Source organism: Charadrius vociferus, unplaced genomic scaffold (assembly GCF_000708025.1).
Source record: "Charadrius vociferus isolate BGI_N301 unplaced genomic scaffold, ASM70802v2 scaffold15, whole genome shotgun sequence".
Taxonomy (NCBI): domain Eukaryota; kingdom Metazoa; phylum Chordata; class Aves; order Charadriiformes; family Charadriidae; genus Charadrius; species Charadrius vociferus.
In genome coordinates this window covers 976,729-999,748 of record NW_009650064.1, presented here as the reverse complement: position 1 = coordinate 999,748, position 23,020 = coordinate 976,729, and positions in this window count along the sequence as shown.

Below are 23,020 nucleotides of genomic sequence, written 5' to 3'. Positions count from 1 at the left end.
GAGGGTGTTCGTATTTGGATTTGTAAATTGTTTAGCGAATTGATACATCAATTGTTACATAACAATAAACAGACATTATCTGAGATACAGTCCTGTGGTATCTTATTTCTTAGTATAATGTTTCCTAAATAGGAGCGGAAAATGGCATTGCTTTTTCCATCCATCATACCTTGCAGCTTACAGGATGACACGCGGCACTTGCCGTGTGGCTCTCTGAGGCACACTGAGCTTCAAGGAATTCTCTTGGCTTCGTTGGTGTTACACCAGAGATAAATATGGACTCTTGGTACTCTGCCTGTTTCTCCTCTCTCTATTAAAGGCTGGGCTGTTTGAAGTAGGTTAGATCATATCTAGCTCTTGTTTAATAATATAAGACTATATCATACCTTTGACTTCTAGGCAGAATTCCTCATTAATCTGTGGGGTAATTTCCTCCTCAAAACTGATGACATAATGTATGTTAGTGTTGCTATTTGATATTTACTCATACTTTTATTTTAGAAAGAAATGTGTCACCTCTCTATACTGTACAATCTCAGCTATTATCAACTGCATCATAACTGTGAAATGGCATCGTGACGTGTACTGATGCAACTTGATTAAGAAGCATGTGTTACCAAGCATTTATTTGGATGGCTTTTTAAGGCTAATCAGGAATGGGAGCTTCTTGTGTTTAAAAAGTGCACATGCACATGCATGCATGCACACAGGGTGATGTGTGTTCCCTAATATACAAGGAAGACGCAAGTGCAAGAAGAGAATCATACTCATGAAGAGTAAGAGTATGATACCAGCTCATTATATCATTCCCTATGGTTTCTTGAGTATAAGGGTGGCTGAGGCTTTAGGAATGAGCTGGAAGATAAATACAGAGGTAAGGGGGGAGGCCAGGGAAGGACGCCAGTGAAACTTAAGTGAAAAGACTGTAGAAGGACAATTACGGCGTGTAAGACCAATAAGGACACCTGTCCTACGGTAGGATCAGCTCTAACTGCATCTGTTCAGGTTCCTGTTCTACCTGTTCTGAAAGACTACCAGCAGTAGATACTCCCCACTGCCTTGGCAATGTATCTGTTCCAGGGATTAACTGGCTTGAACAAAACCTTTTCTGAGGTCTTACCTCCACCTCTGTCACAGCACTTTGAGCCTGTATCAATGTCGAGAACAGACAAATCCCACCCTTTCTGAGGCAACCTGTCTTTGCAAAGACTGCTGTATTCCTCTTCAACCTTCTAAATGACCTCACTTCTTCCCAACTTTTCTTGTGTTTTTGTGATCCCTGATCACACTTTTGCCAGCTTCTGGCTTCCCTGCACTAGGTCCATATCTTTCATCAAGTGTGATGTACAAAACGGCGATGATATTCTGGTTTAAGCTTGCCTATACTAATTAAAAGGAGCAGATGTCTTGTACATTGGCTTCTGGTTCATAGTCTACTTGTGAACCCCAAAGTTTCCAAAGACTTTCCTGATAAATGGCTATCTGCATTCACAGAGGTGGCTGTTCCTTCCTATGTGATCACCTTTGTTGTTATTAAATCGTGTTCTGATTTGTTCAGATAAACTTTTCACTTTCTTGGGAATAATTTGATTTTTAATCCCCGTTCTAGTGTTCTTGCAACTCGGTTCATATTTTGTAAATGTACTGTTTATTCCACTTTTGGAATCACAAATGAAAATAGCAGGTAAGTATAAAGTAGACAAGTTAACAAGCACATTCAGTTTCATGGAGAGCTATTGCTATTTATTTTTATGTGGCTTTCCAGAAAATTTTATCCTATTCTGATGAATTTTGCATATGAGATTAAAATCAAAAACTTGACCAATATCAAGATACATAGCATCTGCTGCTCTTGCCCATCTGTAGAGGTTGGACCAGATCATAGAATCATAGAATGGTTTAGGTTGGAAAGGACCTTAAAGATCATCGAGTTCCAACCCCCCTGCCATGGGCAGGGACACCTCCCACTAGACCAGGTTGCCCAGGGCCACGTCCAGCCTGGCCTTGAACACCTTCAGGGATGGGGCCTCAACAACCTCTCTGGGCAACCTGTGCCAGTGTCTCACCACCCTTAAAGTGAAAAATTTCTACTTAATATCTAATCTAAACCTGCCCTCTTCCAGTTTGAAGCCTTTCCTCCTCGTCCTATCACTACATGCCCTATTAAAAAGTCCTTCCCCGGCTCTTCTGTAGGTCCCCTTCAGGTACTGGAAGGCCACAATAAGATCTCCCCGGAGCCTTCTCTTCTCCAGGCTGAACAGCCCCAACTCTCTCAGCCTCTCCTCATAGGAGAGATGCTCCAGCCCTCGGATCATCCTCGTGGCTCTCCTCTGGACACGGTCCAGCAGGTCCATGTCTTTCTTATGTTGGGGACTCCAGAGCTGGATGCAGTACTCCAGATGACCTCTGGAGGTCCCTTCCAACCTCAACCATTCTGTGATTCTGTGATCTTCCAAAGGCTGCTACTTTGTTTTAAAAGAAATTAAGATTGGTCTAATGTAATTTGTCAAATCAAAATTGCTTGTAACTGTCCTTGATACAAAGGCCTCTGCTAGGTTTATTACTGTAATTACTGTTGAGGTTCTTGGGCACTTTTACTCAGCTGCCGTCTCTGCAGGTAGTTGTATTGATATTCGTGGCACTAAAAAAGAATTACATTCCTGAGGAATGTTTGGGGACTACAGCACATTTCAAAGAACTTCTTAATATAGAGACTCTTTTTTTTTTTTTGAATGGACTTGACCTTGGTGTACTGGTCATAGTCCCACAGGCTTAATGCTTACATAATTTAGATAAATGATGACAAAAAGCTACAGACTAATGAAAACCACCAAGATTACAATTATAAACTACTATTAAATGTATGTTGCATGACAATATATTAAACAAATGTTTAGTTTAAATTGGTCACTATTTTAAGCTGCAGTTATAACATCACAGACTTGTCCAAAGTGCCAGTGAAACTTTAATGTAATTATTCTGAGGATAACTAAATTTATGATGCTTAATTTTAGGGTGTACAATGATGTTGCCTTTAAAGTGTTGAATGGTGTCTTATTTTGTATGGAGATGTTGCCAGAAAGAAGTTAATCATAAGAAAAATATAAATAATGTCTGAGTCATCCAGTCAGATTCATACTTTGAGGGTTGCTTACTTTACATGTTTTACTGCAGTAAGAGTAGAATTTATTACTTCATGGGGTTTAATTTTTATTCTTGGTGGAAGAACAGGCCAAGGCTACACCTAAATTTCTGTGCCTGATCTCCCTGCTGGCACTTCTAAAAACCCATAGACAGCCCTTAGGGTGAGGGTATGTTTTAGGCTGGCTGAGCCTGGACCACATTTTCTTTTGTGTCTTCCATACCTCACAAGGTCACAAGGTATGCTCTAATGCACAGCCAGGGGTGGTTAGGGTGGCTGTCACAGACTTTCAGAAGTTCAAAACCTCTGCTTGGAGTCAGAGCTGAGGGACAATTTATTGCAGAAGGTATATAGGAGGAATAGCAATTGGAGAAAGTAAATAGATGAGCAGGCCTGAAACTGATGTTGAAAGTTGTAAACTCCCTTTTCCTTGCCTCTGACCGCGTGCAGTTCTGGGATTTAATCTCTTTGACATGTTGAGACAAGTCTGCTCATATTTCTAGGATGCTGATGCTGCTTTTGGATTGCTGCATTTCACTTAATACCTTTGAATTCCTGAATCCAAAGTTATGAAGGACCACCTGAGAGGTTGCCAATGTCAGTGTTTAAAGTTGGGATTTTTTTTGTTGTGTGTTTTTTTTTTTCCCTGGATGGATTGTTATCTGTATAGTTATATACTATTTAAAAATCCTTTTATTTTCTTTCTTATGCTGTGGAATATTAACAGTCTCTGAGAGACCAGTTTGTCATTAGTTTTTTAATTATTTTTTAGGATGCTTAATTTTAAAAGTAGAACTGTATCCTTCATCCATTTCTTTACCCTGTCAGATATTGATATAAGTTATTCAATGTTTCTGATGCTTTAAAACAAGGAATTTAATTTTCAACCAATTGTAAGTGTATGAAAGATGCTGTCTTCCCCCTCAGAGTTAGTGGTGAATAACAAAAACAAGCTGTGTTTCATAGCAAAGTATAACCAGCTGCCATTATCAATAGGAACCCCAAGACTGAATTTTCTTTTCATCAAGACACTGTTAAAGTACGTTGTGTCAGAACATTATACATTGCCAGTGACCACAGAAAACCTGGGCAAAGGGTTAGAGTTCTGGATTTCCTTATTTTTAGAGTTCACGTCAAACATATCACTTCTAACATTAGTAATGAGCAACTGCATCTCATTCAGAGCGCAGTTTTGTGTACAATCCAGGGGTCTGAGTTGTAAGAAATGGACCAATCCTGAGCCTTTGGACTGGGTCCTCTCTCGCCGTTAACAGAAAGCAGTCTATGCATTTGTTGGTGCTGTTTCTTGTGTTTGTTTCATATATATAGCCATAGCATTTTTTGCTGAAATTCTGTTGTACTGAGTAAACTATCCCTGTGTAATTAACAGGGAATCTTAAGTCTGCATTTGACTATATGTCATTTCAGAATTTAACTATATGAGAAATCGGGGCTTATCCATGACCTACCATGACAGCTCTGTTTTGTGACGAAAATATACCCCACAAACTGCCAAGAAAACCCTGGTGAGAGCCAGGGTTGTAAGACTCTTCGTTGTGGAAGGATAGCAGGGGGAGAGGGAAGACCCACCATCCAGTAGCAGCAACTGATGAATGAATGATGCTAATGAATTGTAGAGCATAACCCCAGAGCTCCTTTCACTCCCAGTGAGACAGACTTAAGTGCACGCCGGCCAAATAACAGAATACATCCCTGTAGAACCTGAACTGGCTGAATGTGAGAGTTCAGCATGACTTTTCACCACAGTCTGGTAGAGAGACCTGGCTGCTAGAGCTGAGAGAAACCCAACTCAGGATGCAGAGAAGCATCTATATATCTTTGTGTTCCTATACAAGCCCTGCTACTGAAGTGACAAAACTCTTTGCTGTCTTGAATTCCTTACTCTAAAGTTGTCTTCACTTTACAGAACAAAACTAAGACTAGGATGTAGAGCCTTAAAGCACTTTGGCACTCTCTTCCTACATTTGCATGTAGTGCCCACTGCTATCCTCCAGAGTTAGATGCATGCAAGGAATCTATGCATTTTGATCAAGTTTATACAGGAAAAGAAATCAGGGGTAAGCTCAGATGCTTTTAGTCTCATTGCACCTTCAAGCATAAATACCTCTTTTATCTGAATATCTGTCGGGATTGAACAGAAACAAGGAACAAGCATTAATGAAGCAATTTCATTCAAAAGTGTAAGCAAACATTTGCAGGAAATCATTTGCATTAGGCGTTCAGTTCTGTTTGCATTATGAGGGCATTTCTGAAGATCATGAGAACAAGATAGCCTTTAAAAGATACCTACAAGTATGTTGCTAGTCAAGTTTATATTGATCATATCTCTTTGTCAGTGAATGGTTATCTTTTTCTGATAAGAAAATTATTTATTATTATGAAAAACTTAATTTTATGGTTCCAACTTGCTGACGTATCTTAGTATACAGTTTACCAAGAAATAGTTTTATGACTTTGAGAATATGATATTATTGGCTGCTATTGAAACCTCTCCCTGAGCAGATCATTGGATGCAAGGAATTTAAAGTCTTCACATACCTTTGCAATGCGAGACGGACAGGAGCCATACCAGAATAGGAGAACCTGAAATTAGACACCTAGATGAAATACGATAGCTGATTGATAAATGTATTTTAAACATCTACAAGAAAGAAATAACAAGTGGGGGGAAAAAAAGTGTGGTTCTATATAGACAAAAGATGTTACAAAACTGGAGGTAAGAGGTATAGTGAAATCGCCATCTTCCAGGTATTAATAATGCAGTATTCCCATGCATTATAGCTTTCTTTTATTTTATTTTTTTTTTGTTAAAAGTAACCGCATGTTTCTGCTCATTGATGTTCCTCAGATTTCAAAGTGGCAAATGTGAGAGGAAAAAATAATTTTCAAAATTTTCCAAAAAATTTTCCTTTCAGAGACAGTGTCTTCTGGTTAATTAAAGCAGTACAGAGCAGAACTGAATAAATAACTTTATAAGTGTTTGCTTTATCATAGGTCTGTTTAAAGTGCATTTACTTGCAGGTAGTACTGGGTGTACATTGCATTGTTCTCCTGTATTATCTTCACAGCGTACCAGTTTTGTTTAAAATCTGACAATACAGAATATAAAACATACACAATTGTTCCTTTGATGCGTATAGTTGAACTACCATAGGTATTTGAAGGATCGTTGAAAATATAAATTTAACTAACAGAGTTGCTATTTATTGTCATTATATTGTAAGTCTTGCCACATTAAAAAAAAATAAATCTTCTTTCTGAAATTGCAATTTGAGAAGGGAGCAGAAAACAGACTGGAAGTTTAAGGAAATATGTCCAAACACAGAGAAACCTACACATAGGAAGAAAAAAATACAGAAAAGTAGAGTCCGTATATAAAATAAATCAAATATTTCATTATTTCCTCTAAAGTGTTGTAATTCAGGACCAGGCTCAGAACTGAGGAAACAGGCTTATTTCAGTAAATTTCCAGTATTTTATTGTGATTTTTTTTTTTTTAATATTCACTGAGGGAAATACCTTGAAATAGGCAAATGCTGCTTTTTTTTTTTTATCTATTAATTAGCTAAAGCAATTAGTATATTTTCAATGCCTCAGTCAAAGTCACACTCAGCTCTGTTGTTATTCCATATCCTTAAAGGTCCTGAAACAAAGGGTTGTTTGAAACAAGTGACGTTATGGCCCAGATTTGGAGACATCCATGGTGGAAAGCAGAAATTCTCTTGCCTGGTCCATCACAATATTTCTCGTAGCACAGGGAATCTCATTTTAAAAGTGATACCGGTATACTGAAGCTGTGAACTGTGGCTGTGATTCTTGACCTTTGGGTAATGCAAACGAAGTCTCCCGAGTGCTGTCGGCTCTGCCCGCTCCCCCCGCTATCGCATTCCACTGCAACAGGCGGGACATACCGTTATTTATTAGTTCTCACTTAACCACCAACTGCTTTAACAGCATGCAGCTGTGTTATTGTTAGTGGAGGTAGACCCCTAACTTTGCTTGCCTTTAATTGAGTGAAAGTCCCGTGGCCAGTCTACGAGAGGCGCGCTGCTCTGTGGAGTTACTTGCATGAGCACAGTTGACATTAGGTGTCAAGAAGTGAGTGATGGGAATTGCCGGGAGACCAGGTGGTATTTACACTGTCGTATGGGTATTTCCATGGCTCACGACTGGACTTTGATTGGCAGTGAAATTAGAGCTGAGATTCCCAAGGCTCTTTCCGGGTTAGTTTTGGTAAAAAACTTCAAAAACATGTTAGATTAAGTTACATGGCTACCTCAGTTTTAAACTACTCTTCAGACATCTGCCTTATTTCTTACATTACATAAGATTAATTAATGGCACATGATTAAGATGTAAAATTCTTTGCAAGAAGGACATGAGAGCAGAGGAGTGGGATCTTGAGGTCTATACCCCACGGGCATTATTTAAAACCACCCATCATTTGATTTGCAGTATGGGAGCAACTTATATTTTCCTCTTGGATACAAGGATACCTAATTGCTGGTAACAGCACCCAAACTGGACCAAACTGTTCTGGGAGGGCTTCACAGGTATATCAACTCAATTTTCTCATCAGCTTGGTATGCTAATTGTGTGGTTTCCTCATGCGCCGCTTAAACACACAGACAAGTATGCTTATTAAATCAGTGAATGATTTAGTGATTTAAAATCTAGATCAATGTATTCACAGAGATTTGGTGGCAAAAATCAACTCCCCACTTCCTTTTCTTGATTAAACCAAGTCACATTCCCTTGCAAGTGACATCAGGCACTTGAGCACAGAAAATTTGAGGCGGTGAATTTTCAAGAGTGGCTTTTGGTTTTTGAAAATACGTCACTGGTTGGCTTGAGATGTTTTGCTTCTCGGGCAGGTAAACTCTTTCTAGCTCTCACTGGACTGGACCTTTCTAGCTCATTCCCTACATCACTAGTCACTGCTGACTTACTCCCGCGTTGTGCATCTCAGGAGATGGTTAGGAGTGGGATTTGACTGAACAATAACAAATTCAGTATTATTTAACAGCCCCAGAATGCTGCCTCAGCTTTTCTAGCTCTTTTCATAAAATAAAGAGAAAGGAGAAACATGGGTTTATATTTGAAGAGTGTTATGGTACTCACATCACTTGACTGGGTATGGTAATTTTGGGAATACTGCATTTGCCTTTTTTTTCTCTGTGCAGCCTGTTAAGGTTTGTGGCAGAGGCCAATGGATCTGTCCCTGAGGGCTTAACAGGTTTTCCAATATAATAACAATCAGAAACTTAAGTCAGACGTAAGCAATCTATTTTTGCTCTGTTCTTAGCCAGATGATTGCCAATAATTTTTTTTATTTTATTTTTTTTATTTTCTGAAATTGCTGCACTATATCAATATTGGTCTTTATTTCTCTCTTGGTATTTCTCTTCACGTAGTGATTTATAAAGTTCCAGCTTTACTCAGGAAAAAAAAAGAGAAAGTGATTGGGAGATTTTGCATAGTAGGAGAGAAGTAATAAAGATAAAAGACTTCTCTTCATACACTTTGAAACCCACTGGGAACCTCATGAGAGGCATTTCAGTGAGTGGAATCCACAGGCAAAGGCTGGCACCAGGCAATGCACTGAACTGAGATACCTTCTCTCAAGCTCTTTTTTAAAGGTTTCTCCTCTTTTGTGAGTTGAGTAATAAAAGGGGCAATGTTTAGTTGAGCCCCAGGGCTACAATATTCCACACATTTGGCAACCAGCTTAGGACAAATCCTTAGCAGGGAATATATCTGCTGTGTGTACGTTAAAAGTACAGTAAAAATAGTTGGATGTAGGAAGAACATTTCTCATTGTCATTGTTTTGGAAGTGCTGGTTATCAGCCTTCAAAGGCACGTTCTCATGAGATTCACAATGGAGATACATGAGGGAGGTCTTGTGCTGTGATAGACGCTTAGTGCAGCTCCCACCCCTCCACCTCTGCTGTCAGTTCCCCCCACATCGCTGTCTCATGAAGCATACAGTCTTCTGGCTCCTCCCAGCTGGTGCTGCTCACGAGTCTTGCTTCCGTTGTCTCGTGCAGGTGAGACTGGCTCCACGCAGAGGCCACCAAGGCCGAGTCCTGCTGCTGGCAAGAGCCTGCGTTCAGCACCGGGAGCAGAGTTCGTGGTGCCGAGCACTGAAGGTCTTTCAAGAGCATCATAGGAATAGTCAGGTACCCAGAGCAGGGGTCCACAACAACTGGCTGGCTGAGGAGGTAAAAGGGAGGAAGACCTTCTTCTGTTGATTATTAGTGAGAATTTTTGATTCTGAGCTGGTTATTAGGAATAATATTTAATAGTAAATAAAGTAGGTTAACAATATAGAAGAACATCTAAGGGAAGATTTGATTTCTATGGCCAAGCATAATTCTATCTGATTTTATCTAATTTTCAGTAAATAATTGTACTGAGGCAGTGCACCTTCCAGGTTTGTGCTATTGCCCGTAGTTTGGGATGGTTCCTTTATATTTATTAAAAATAGACCAGGGACTAAAGTCCAGCTATGAAACAGTACTTTTATGCAATCTCAGTATTAGAGACAGATCAAAGTGCTGTAGCTCTCTTACTTAAAAAATATTATATTTTTTATGCATACAAACAACACTGGATGTCTTACTTTATGCATATTGAATGTTTTAGTACAGAGCAATTAAAATCTAGGGAAAACGGAAAGGGTCAAATTCTGATACCTGTCGCTACTGATTAAGGCTTGTTATATGGGGACTCCCAACATCATCGGTGAGCATACTGGCAAGATAAGTGATCATTATCTGATATAATGAAGGTTGGTGGCCCATCAGAAGATGGAAAAACTTGTATTTCAATTGAACAAAACTGTGTGTGTAGACAGTATAGACAACCACAGCCCATGTTACTACTAGGGCTGGAGAATATGGACAAATGTGGACAAACCCCAGGATGAAGGGTGCATAATGGACATTCACCACCCTGAAAAGTTTGTGGCAGCCCAGGTGCAGAGCTAAATGGTGGCAGTGATGAATGCACATATCACATGCTAAGGGTGAATAAACATTGCATAATCACCCAAATAAATCTAAATATATGATCAATGTTTTTTTGAGTGCTGGATGGATTTTCCATGTGGAGGACATGGTACACCTTACTATATCAATTTTAGGAAAGTGCTCTTCCAGTTCATTTGGAAACTGCTAACTTTAATGTGTTTGAGAATAACAGTGTCAACAGTTTTAAAAGTACCTTAGTGACACTGAAAATCAGAGGAACATCAATGTATCATGAGTTACTTTTGCAGATATCTTTGAAAGTTACATGAGTTAGCTCCTGCCCACTTCATTCTAACAAAAACTTAATTTGTCTGTCTTTACTGTCATGAATAATCCTGAGCATTTGCCACAGTACCTTTAAATACATGCCTAACTCTAGGAGGACTTCAGTTTTTCATCAAAATGAAGCTCTTGATCCAAGGTTGCTCAGGTACTTCTTTATGAAAATGCAGTGGCTTCATTTGGACAGAATGTATAAGAAGCACATGAAGCTTTGAAGCAATAGCCAGCACGCTTCTCTGCCAAATTCAGCCCTGATTTTGCTTGGGAAGGTTTTCATGCTCTGTGACTCCAGGACAGAACAAGCAGCAAGGGTCCTTGCTCCTGTTGTTATTTTAACCATGACACCAGGGGTTGCAGAAGAAATAATGACAGAATTAAGATAGCAACATTGAACCAGAGCCCTTTTACTGGACAAAAGCAGTCAGAAGTGTTCTCCGTTAAAGTGTGAGTAACTTCTGCGTACGCATGTAGCTATGACCTCCCTCTCTTTCCACACTGGTATTGCCTATGCATTCTCATGCTCGATATGTTTCCAATGCAGCTCAGCTCTTCTCTAATCTTCACCTGACTTCTGAACAAGAGGATTTTCATAGGTTAGGTCAGGACTACTTCATATTATTGAATGACTGCAGTAAGTCTCAAGTGTCACTTTCAACACTTCTCATTGTTTTCAGATTTCCTGATGAAATCCCTGATGGCAAATGAATTCACAGGTTAAATTTCTTGTTACAACACTCTCTGTCCTACATCTGTATTATTAGACCATTACGGCATCTCAAAAGAGTAGATAATCCCTACTCAGTGTGGCTGTCTTTAAAAAAAGATGCTGACCTCCAAGCCAACGTAAATAGATCATTTATGGAAAGAAATAAATTACTGTTGGAGTCAGACTTGTCCCAAATTCTTTTGTGAGTGGAGAGTTGGACATAATTGAGAGATCAAGAGTCATGAGGTTAATGAGGTCATTACTGCCGGAGTCCAGTCTGGGTTTACTATAACATGAAAGACTCAGCTCTGATCCCGATTGGCACGTTCACTTCGCAGCAATACCATCCCAGCACCAGTTTCTGCAGAAACCTGAAACCATCTTCCGTGAGCCATCATCTTGCGGCATGACACTGTCAGAAGAAATATGTTCCTCTGCACGTGAAACCACTTAGACCATCTTGCTCTGTGTTTTTTGTAAACATGTTTGTTAAGGAGAAAGAGTGACTAATGGAGCTTCTTTTTAAAGATGGACGGACTCTACATTCCATCCAAAAGGATTATCAAAATTGTAGCAAACAGTGTTTGATACTCTTATTAACTTTCCACTTAGTTGTCAATGATGAGCTCTGTTTGAAATATGTAAAATGACATATTTTAGGTTGCAAAGTAGAAACAGCTCTTACAATCAATAACTCTTATCTGAAAAATGGGAATGTTGTGCCTCCTATTGCTGAATGTTTTATAAGAGCTGACCAGTACCCATATAGATAGCTACCACGAATATTTTTCTGTTGATGATGTTCTCAGCATAGTGTGCAATGACAAACCTCAGGTAACAAAAATAAAGTATAATGGCTTGTTACTAAACACTTTCTGCCCTGTGCACTGAATAAGGAGAGGTTTCTGTGGAAGGTGGACAAAGTTCTTGGGTTAAGACAGATGCCTGGGGCAGCGGGGGAGCAGAGCTGCAGAAGCATAGGCCTTTTTAATTTTGTAAGGTAGTACTCCCAATACTGTGCTTCAACAACAGCAGCTTTTTGCAGGCCACAAGACATTTTTTGAAGTTTACTAGAAAATTTTCTATGGAGCACTTTCTCTATTGGAATATAAAGTTATATAAAAATCAAATGTTTCTTGAAAATAGTTCAGTTTCAACAAAAATCTGACAGAACATCAGGAATTTTCGAAACTTCATCTTTTGCTGCCACGTAAGAAGGACCCTACCCTTCACTTGCCTCCCTGAAGCCCAAAGATTTTGTAAGGAAAACCTGAAAATAATTTGTAAAAATTCAAAACATTTCCCCTTCAGAGTTTGAAAATGAAAAATACTGCATTTCATTGTTCAGTATTTTATTTCAGAATTTACTATATGTAATATTAAATAAAACCTCATACTGTAAATTTTACTTCTGCAATGAAACAAAAATCAAACTTTTTTTTTTAATAATTAAATACTTCTGCTTCCTCCATTGGTTTTTCAATTTGGAAGGAAAGCAGAAGATTATTTTTTGCTACATCTAAAAAGGAAATCACTTGTTTTCTCTCTCTGTCTACCAATGTCTCACACGTGGGTACTTTGTGAGCGCTGCCAGCTGCTGAACTAAGTTACTGCAGTCCTTGTCAGACTCCTCTTGGCTGTCATTGCCACACTGACCAGAGTTCGTCTTTCCAAAACAAAACCGATGAGAATTGCAGTACCTTCAGTCAAGCCTTGTCAGGCCCTTTGAGACCTCAGCAGTTCTGTAGTCTCCCAGACATTCTGGAAATACCCTGTTAATATGTTCCTATGATGACATGTAGTAGAACTTCATGTCCACACACATCTCTGGCCTTTTTCATCCTGACTTGGGCTATTACAGCTCTGTGAACTGAAACATTTGTTACACTGAAATTAGGCTGCTCAGTAATTCTGTGGATTAAGATTTCTTTTGTATTTTTCCTGTCTCATTGGTTGCACAGAGTGTTTTTTCTTACCAGACTTCAACAAAGCTGGTAGCCTAAAAAGTTTATAAACAGAGTCAACATCAAAGATGAGGGGGTTTTACTTTTGTTTTGTTTAAATAGAGCCTTGAGTTTAAAATTTCTGGTCAAATACTTTAAACTAGATTGCAAATGTTAAGCATCAACACATTTCTTAATTTCATTTTACTTCAAAAAGAAACTGTTCCTGAAGTCTTCCAAATGCACAAAACATTTTTAAAAAAGAAACACTATGTGTGATGTGATGTCATGAAAGACTATCTTAATGGCATCTTGACCCAAACCTTGTGAGTCTCTTTCATGATCTTTTAACTGGTGTGGAATCATGCAGAAGTGCTGCCACATTTGATTAAAATAAGAACCACCTCATTCAAGGAGAACTTTCCTGTTTGTATTGCTAACACATCATAGCAGGGCCAAGACTGAAGACATGACACCTTAGCACTGCTGTGGAGTATGAAACCTCTCATTCCCCAGCAAACACAAAGGAAATGCTAAGATCGTTACAAGTTTCTCTAATTGAAGGGAACACTTTAGATCAGTCACAACATGGATGCAGGTCATGACAAGGAATGGAAATAATTTTAGAGTCAGTGATGGATGGTCCCCTGTCGGTAATAGATGCTGAGCAGGAACTGATCCTCAGTTCTAAAACCTCTCTGCAGACCACAGAAAAACAGTAAGGCCTTGAGAAGTGTACTAAAAGCTGATAGATTCTTCTTGGGGGTCCCCAAAAGGTTAAGAAAGGAATGTCTGCCACTAGACCTTGTCTTCTTCCTACTGCCATATTCTGTAAATCTTTTTTTTTTCTCCACAAGTCTATCAAAACTTGTATGAAGCTGTGAGGGGAATGGGTGAAGGCTGTGGCTGGAAGTCAGCTGCTGAAGACTGTGAAAGCCATGGCTGATATCAGCTGTCATGTTATCATTCCCTCTCTCCACCCATAGCTGTTTATCACCATTTACTGGGGAAGGCAACACATGAAGGCTCCTTAAATAGTACAAGTCTCCTTCCTCAGCCTTAATAAAACAAGTATTCTACTGCTTGTCTTCCAATCTGATGGATACAAAATTGTCCTCAGTTAAGCTTATATGCTTACTTAGGAGCCATATTACATTAATGGACATACAAAAAAGCATATTTAGGAAGCTTTAGACAGCAGAAAGCACTGCTGCAGAGCTTACCAACACCAAGTGTTTTTACAAGCACCTCAAATCTCTCCTGTTTCTCCACAGTGGCTTTCCATAGAAAATAAGTTGAATTGGAGAACTTGTTCTTATCTTGGAAACATTAAGATATTTTTTTTAAAATAATTGTGTACAGCTGTAGGATGAAGAAAATCACTGAAAAAAATCATTATCCTGGTACAAGGAAACCTTCTATTGCAATAACGATGTGTGGGAGGCAGAGGACTTTCCTGGGGCTGTTCTGTCTGTGAAATAAATTTCCACAAGAGCAAAGGATAAGCCTTGTCACCTTCCTCCGCAAATGACTGTTCTTGTATTGCTGTTCCACATACAGCGCCTGCTTACCTAAACTGCTTCTCTAAGCAACTCAGAGCAACCTTTAAAGTTTAAAAGGCACAGGTCAAGGAAGCATGATCAGTTTGGTGGAACAGTATCAGTCAATATTGATTTGCAACTAAGGGCAGAACTTGGCCGATGAGCAATCACCCAGGGCTGTCAAAAACAAAAGTGGAAAGCTGCTTCACTCCTTTCCAGAAAAGGCATCAGTGGTTGTTTTGCTGGAGGCAGGGGATAACTTCAGACCGTCTAGTGATTGTGAAATTGGGCCCTGGGCAGAGGTGGACACAGCTGTGCTACTTTAATGGTAGTTGTTGCTGCTTTCCCATTATCAGGGACCAAAGCTGGTGGCTGGAACAAGCTCCTGTTGCTTCTCTATCTGTGGCCCATAACTCAGCATTGAGAGCACCAGCTGCAACCTTTCTAGTCCTAATGCCCTGAAATCATACTAAGGCTACAGAACTGAAGAACAAGGAAGTTTCATGTCAACAGCAACGTCAAATCCAAGTTGGCATCACCTGAACTGGTTCTCAGCCACAGGCTGATCCGTAGAACTGCTTTTTTTTATCTCTTTTGAAGACTTTTTTCCATTAGCTTCATTTTTCCCCCATAACTGGGGCTGTGATCTTTCTTTTCAGGGATCAGATTTGATCTCTTGCCTCTAATTTTCACAGAGGGAGGGCATGTGCAGAAACAGGAACTTGTCATGAAAGAAGCTTCAAACTATGATCACTGAGGATCTTGCACCTTCTGCAGCATTCATTCCTTCCGACTGGCTCCCACCCACTAAACATAATTAAAAAGAGTGCGACAATAAAGTGTCACAGCCATAGACTATTGCATAGGAGGTATGAGGAGGTATGAGCTGCCTCCTCCCTCCCCCATCATCAATATAGACTCTTAACATGAAAATACACAGAACCGCTTGTTCCTCACTGTGGCAGTTCATCATTCTGTTCTCCTGCATTTTATCAACTGGCAGTGGCTATCAGTGGCAGAGGAGATTTTTCGCCAGAAATCTGACAATTGGTCTTGGCAGCCCTCAACCAGGCTACTGGAGGATGCCCTACAGACAGAGAGAGACTCCCGTGGCTGAGGGGGATGGCTGATACTGAGCGTAATCGAGTTCACGTTAAGTACATTTGCAGTTCCCTTAGGAAAGGGGCTGTAAATATGCCGTATCGCTCTAATATCACTCTTAATGTGAAATGAGGCTAGAAAAGAAGTTTAATTTACAAAAGATAAAGGAGGAGCTCCTAAATCAATCTAGAGACAAACAGGCTAGAAACATAATAAATGTCTCAATAAATACCTGGTACTTAATTTTCAGATTTTGTTTTTGTTTCATTTAGCTAGTGGAGCTGAGCACTGAGGCAGACGGACAGGAATCATTTCAGATGCCACATCTGGTGTTTGATTCTTAAACAGGTCACATTCTCCCAGCATTTTCTTTTCAGGTAGTTATTAGTGGTGTATAGAGGATGTGTAGCTGTCATACCATTGCTCTGCAGTAATATTTTCCTCTTGGTATGGTTCAGATGATAGGGGAAGGTCTAGTGGCTTATTCAATAATAAATGCGATTCTGAGTAGAAAGAACTTCCTCCTATCATTTGAACAGGGGATAGTTTGGGTTCTGCTCATTTTCTCCTGAGACTGTTCACTCTTGGAAATTCTGAGATTGTTCACTCTTGGAAAGTCCAGAATAATTTCTGAAAGCTCTTAATCAGTCGATCTTCTGATATTTCCAGAAATATTTCAGCTAGCAAACTATGCCAGTCTTCTGACAAGAATACAGGTAAAGGGGAAGATTAATAAATTTGGGCTGTATATAACAGGAATGAAAAACTGAAAAAGGCCACACTGCAAACAGTGCCACTCTGTGCAAACTGTGCTGCCAAGCTTTTCATCCGGCTGTGGGGTGCTTGGCACAAGCTTTGTTGGGACATTGCCCGTGACGCGCTCGGCAGTCGCAGAGAGAGCTGTTGGTTGGGCGCCGGAGCTCGTGGTGGCCGGTTGGAGCCTCTGGGCACGACTCGCCTTCCCTCCATCCATCGCACACGCGTCTCCGCTCAGTGCTAAGTGGGTGTGCAGGAGGCCATGCTGAGGCACAAGGTGGGACCCTAAAGACCCTCACCATGTTCTCAGATCATTAGCTTCAGAGTCCCACGAATGCCTATCCGGGCTTTTTTGTCCATGCACATAGATTTAGGCACCTTCTTTTAACAAAAGGCAGTTCTGAAGATGGCTGCTTAGCACAGCTTGTGCAATGCTGCCCCGGCCAGCAGTGTTTAAGGAGGAGAGCATGTGGTGTTCAGCCTCTTTTGTCTCTTGGAAACAGCCAAAACAGTTTTTGGCACGTATCACTAACTGCAGCAAACAAATCCACTGGATGATAAAAGCAACAGCAGCAACTACCAGCTTTAGCCTGTTATTTCCTGCGTAACTTAGAAGGATGAAATATTTGATCTTTGAGGTTATTGATGTATGACTGCTTGCCCGTTCTTGATTTTCCTTCTCTCTGTAAATTCTTTTAACTAACTTTCAGGAGTAATTTTCCATTCCTGTTTATTTTCTTTCCTAGACACATTGCACATTAATGTCCTCAGCTGTTGCCAAGGAAACTGAATTTTGAACCTGGCTTGTCAAGCAAATGAACGAGCAATTATTTTTGAAGTATTTCTATAAACTTGGATCAAAGATGATCACATATTTTTTTAAGGTAGTGTTGGTAGCACTTTTTTGTAAGATTACTCAACACTTCCAGTAGCAACCCCATGTATTGTAACTCCTGCTGTTCAGCATGACATTTCCTTGGGGTGCTTTATTTGGAAAGTCCTAGCAAACCTGACCAAGCTGTTTCCAAGCAGAGAGAGAGACAAAATGTTTTAGATGTGTTAAACTAATTCTTACAGCTGTCTCCTCTGTGTGTAGAGCTGCCACTCTGGTGCAGCAAGGTGAAATTTTTCAGGGAGGAAACAGCCTGGGCGCCGAGGCTTGGAGGGAGGGCAATTTTCTCTCCTGGAGTCTGGGCATGTATTTAGGCTAGCACCTTTCCCTGGGGAAGCTGCAGCTGTCCCTTTAGGTGGTTTCTTCCCTTCTGCTGCTCATTGGAAGGGAGTGTGGAAGTGCGGGCAGGCATTGGGCTCCGCTGGTGCTGGGCTACAGGTGTGCACTGGGAGATGCGCTTTGTGGACAGCTCTGAGCCCTCTCCTTTGTCCTCTGATGCCCATGTGAGCACACAGCTTCTCTCTGCTTAGTGTGGTGACAGGCCACATCATCATAGAGCTCAGGAAGACTCAAATGAGGTAGGTGCAGGAGGGAAACGGAGGGGTGGGCATGTTAAGCTGCCACCGAGGTCAGCTGCAGCCTGTGTGATGTCTCAGGGTTGTTCCCAAGACTCTTCTGGAATGTGCAACTCCCCCTGAGGTCAGTGGGTATTTTCAGTTCGTGGTGGAGTGCCTGCACCGTGCCATACCAACTGCACAACCTTGTCCAGAAGCAGCAGGTTGTTTCCAGTTTGTCATGTTGCTATCTATAGAGCCTTCAAATTGAGCATTTAAAAAAAAATTGAAATCAATATTACTTTACACTTTATATAGCTATCTCAGGGAAAGGATCTTAACACACCATTACAGTTTAACACCAGTCGGCAGTTAGGACCATGCAGCCGGTTGCTCACTGCCCCCCTTTCCCATCCTGAACCCCCCAAGAAGGATGGGGAGAAGGGAGGAAAAAAAAAAAAAAGGGGGAAGGGAGAATAAAAAACACTTGTGGGGTGAGATAAAGACAGCTTAATAGAAACAAGAACAGAAAAGGAAAAATAACAATAATAACAAAAATAATAATGACCTTGGTTCTTCTCACCACCTGGTGAATTGGCACTGTCCGAAGCAGTAACCACAGATTCCCACCACCCCTCGGCTAACCACCATTTATATACTGAGCATGATGTCTGTAGTTGGAATATTTCATTGGCCATTCCATTGTTCTGTCTATGCTTCCATGGGAAGCTGAAAAAAGTCCTTGAATAGTGTAAACATCACTTAGCAACAACTAAAACCAATAAGTATTGTTGAAATTCCTTTCACAGCAATCACAAAGGAATCACAACTTTTTCTTTCCCAGCTGAAACTAGGACATACACCCTAAGAAAGACCTTTAAATGAAAACAGCCTGCACAGGTTTCTACAAGAGCCTTCTTGTACTTTATGGTACTTATGTTACCTCCATGAGGATTTTTTTTTCATCAGGACATTGTCAATGAAAATCATTACACACTCAGAAATTATTGGAGTTATTAAATTGCATAGGTGTTGGATTTTTACTATTTGGTAATGAAAAATGTTTCTGTAAAATTGAGGGTAAGGATAAAAATATACATGCATAGACTGTGAATAACACATGGGTTGGTGTAAGGCAGCGGATATAAGGAAACATTCTTCCTTTCCCAGTGCAATTACATAAATTGCGGGACAGTTTTCACTGCGCCCTGGTTGCAGGATACACACAGAGTCTAACGGGCTCAGCAACATCCTGCAAAGCCTTTACTATTAACTTGCATTCTACCCCTAGTTAGTCTTCCAGAAGAGCTGCTGGGAAACCTTTTTATACCTACCCTCTTCTAACACACAAAAAAAATATCTGAAAATGTCAGATCAAAATATTTCAAGAAAAACATTTTTATTTGTCTTCATAACCTGAGACTTTTGTTACTGAAATGGTTTTGTAGTTCTTTTGTTTTCCTCACCTTGTCCTCAAGATGTAACATCAGACCTACTTAAGTGTTTAAAGTAACATATGTGTTACTGAGATCCAAATTAATAGTAAATTTCTTGTTCTTGTTTAAAGTGGTTATACTGCTGCCTTGCTGCATTTCCGTATAGAAGAAAGAAAAAAAAAAAGAGAAAGCAAATCAAAACTCATTAAGAATCAAAAGGCCTGACTCACTGTGTTTGGAATAAGCATTCTGGGATATAACGTGATGGATTTTCACCCGCGATGGATTTTCACCTGCTGGTACACTGTTAATATGCTGTAATTGCTGATGGGTAATTTGGAACAAAAGGGATCCCTTTTTTTACTTGTTACTAGTCGTTTCAATCCTTGAAAGTTTGCCTATGTAAAGCATTGTGTCTAGGACGTCCAGACTGCATGTCTTTTCTTGAAAGTATCAGAAACGGTGTTTTTTCTGTTTCTGCTCAATTACAGCCCTTATCTATTTGGCCATTTCTAGTAATTGATAATCAAATACTCCAAATGAGAAATTTCTTTGTTATAAAAGGCTCTTTCTGCTCCTGTTGTGGGAATTAATTTTGAAGTAGCCTTAGTGTTGATTTTGTTCTGAAGTGTTCTTTACTTTTGGCTTTGGTTTACAGAAGGGAGAGCTGCGGTCCAGGACCCATGCAGAGAGCTGATGATTGATGGTTAATCTACAAGTGCAGTAACTGCTAAGTCTTTCTGGCCAAACTTGTCAGGGTTTTCTTTTGGAAGACAGAGATTTAAATAAAGACTTTGATATACAAACAAGCTATCAAAGGACAAGTTGCCACATGTTAGCTTCTCTATGGTAACTATCTTTGTGTGTTTTTCAGCTCTTGGGCCCTCTTCAAGAGATGAAAAAAAAATAATTTCCAACTAAATTGAGACGTAAGTTACTTTCAATTAATTAGCTCACATTAGCCATGAGGTACGCAGGGATGGATTGACTCGGGGAGGGGGGTAAAAAGGAGGTTACAGCAGTTTCAGCGTTCAGTAGAGAAGCATGAGCATCCCTCTCCCCTTGCCGCTGCCTCTTCCCCTGAGGCATCCTCAGCACTTAGAGCTCGGCTGGATCTGCCCTTGGGTTAAAAGCGTGCTCACAAGCGGTCCACAAACCCATAGCGCTCCGCCTGCCTGCTGTCAAACCCCTACAGCTTCCCGGTGAGACCCCCAGAGCAAAGCAGGGTACAGCCCGGCCGGGGCCGTGTGCCGGCGCGGGGCGGAGCGGCCGCTGCCCCCACCTCCGCAGCCTTCTTTAGAATTTTTTTTTTTTCCACTAGGTCTTTCATTTATCTACACTGAAGGTCGTGTTCCACCTTTTTTACCCATTAACTCAAGTATAAGAGATCCTTCTAGAGTTCCTTGTTATTACTGCATCTAACAATTACCCAAAGCTTAACGTCAGCAGCGAATTTGGAGATTTCACTGATTCCTCCTTTCTTTAGGTCATTGCTGAAGAAGCTAGCTAAAACAAACCATCCCAGCACTAGTCCTTGAGGGACTCCATCACAGACTCTTCTCTAGCCTGAAAAGTGAGAATTACAGAATCACAGAATTTTCAGAGTTGGAAGGGACCTCTAGAGATCATCTAGTCCAACTCCCCTGCTAAAGCAGGATTGCCCAGAGCACATTACTCAGGACTGCATCCAGGCGGGTCTTGAAAATCTCCAGAGAAGGGGACTCCACAACCTCCCTGGGCAGCCTGTGCCAGTGCTCTGTCACCCGAACCATAAAGAAGTTTTTCTGTGTATTTTAACAGAACTTCCTATGTTCCAACTTGTGCCCGTTGCCCCTTGTCCTGTGACTGGGAACCACTGAAAAGAGTCTGGCTCCATCCTCCTCAACCCACTCTTTAGATACTTGTAAGCAGTAATCAGGTCTCCCCTCAGCCTTCTCTTCTCCAGGCTAAAGAGTCCCAGCTCTCTCAGCCTTTTCTCATAAGGGAGATGCTCCAATCCCTCAATCACCTTGGTTGCCCTTCGCTGGACTCACTCCAGCAGTTCCCTGTCCCTCTTGAACTGGGGAGCACAAAACTGGACACAGTATTCCAGTTGTGGCCTCACCAGGGCCGAGTAGAGGGGAAGAATGACCTCCTTCGACCTACTGGTCACATTCTTCCCTATGCAGCCCAGAATTCCACTGGCTTTTTTGGCGACAAGAGCACATTGCTGGCTCATGGATAGTTTACTGTCTACCAGGACCCCCAGATCCTTCTTCTTAGAACTACTTCCCAGCAGGTCCACCCCTAACCTATACTGTTGCTTAGCATTCTTTCTCCTCAGCACCTGGGAGGACCCTAAGGATGACCATTAGGTGCTTCAGCATTTCTTCTAGGCTCTTTTTAAAGAGGGACAGGCCATGCTGGTGAGGATGGAGCAGAGATCCATGCTCTCAACACCGGCTGGGCGCTGGCTCGCTGCAGGGTGAAGCATCCCACAACCTACCCAAGGAGCCAGGAGCTTCAACAGAGCAGAACATTTTAAATGTACATTTTAAATTGATTCGTCCTTTGTTTCAAAATGAAGCGGTTAGTAGTGTGGGCAATTTGGCATCATTTATGGCAGGTAATTATGAACCACGAATTGTTAGATCCACTTCAGAGTTTCTGACAGAGGCCCTCCGTGTAATGCAGGGTTAAACAGACATAAGGCTTGATAAAATTCCCTGTTTTCTAGTAAGCCTGAGTTATGCAAAGACCTAATTCTTTGTTGCCTTGCGTGAAATACACTTACTTATTTAGAGTGCTAAAACAAATGTGAAATGCTAAAAACTTTGCACTTATTTAAATGACTGCCGGGGTAGTAGGAGACATGGTCTGAAAGTCTAAGCGTGGGGTTACACGTCCTTATCTATATGTGAATATCCCATAATCTGAATTGAAACAGGAGTGTTTGTTTTTTTCCTTTTGTATGGCAGTTTCAAATCTCAAAAACTGTGACATGCATTACAAACCAGTTACTGTTACTTGCTGGCATTAGACAAACGGAGTATTCAGTGAAAACAGTGCTGCTCCTCACAAACCATGTTGTACTGTGGGAGATGCTGTTTTGGGAGCGAATAATGACCAGAGTCACAGGGCCGGTCCTTAGTTTGGTTATTCTTGTGTTGCGGTAGCACCTGCAGTGTCAGGCTGAAAGGGAAATGCTTTTCAGTGTGTGAGGAATAGCTGAGCAGAGGAAAGAAGAGCTGCCATCTTGTGTGGGGAACTGAGACTGCACTAAAGGTTTAGTTTGTTCTGCCAAGCTTACTTTCCTCTAAGTGTCTTTGCCAGTATTAGTTCTGTTCTGTGCTGTAAAGTTCCCATTGAGAACCAGACGGTGTAAGCCTCCTGGAGAAGAGTTTACCCGATTTTTGGTAGAGTGTATGAGCAGCAGAACTAGCAGACACCGGGTATCCTTGAGGTCTGTGAGCATCAGAAAAGTAACAGAGAAACCATGAAAATTGATTTCTTGTAGTCAGGCTATGTAGGGAGACCCTGAGAGAACAGGTCAGTTTCTTCGCAGTGACAACTGTGTGGGAAATCAACAGAGTTTTAGCAATTACCTAACAGCAGATGTTAGTACATGAGCTGGT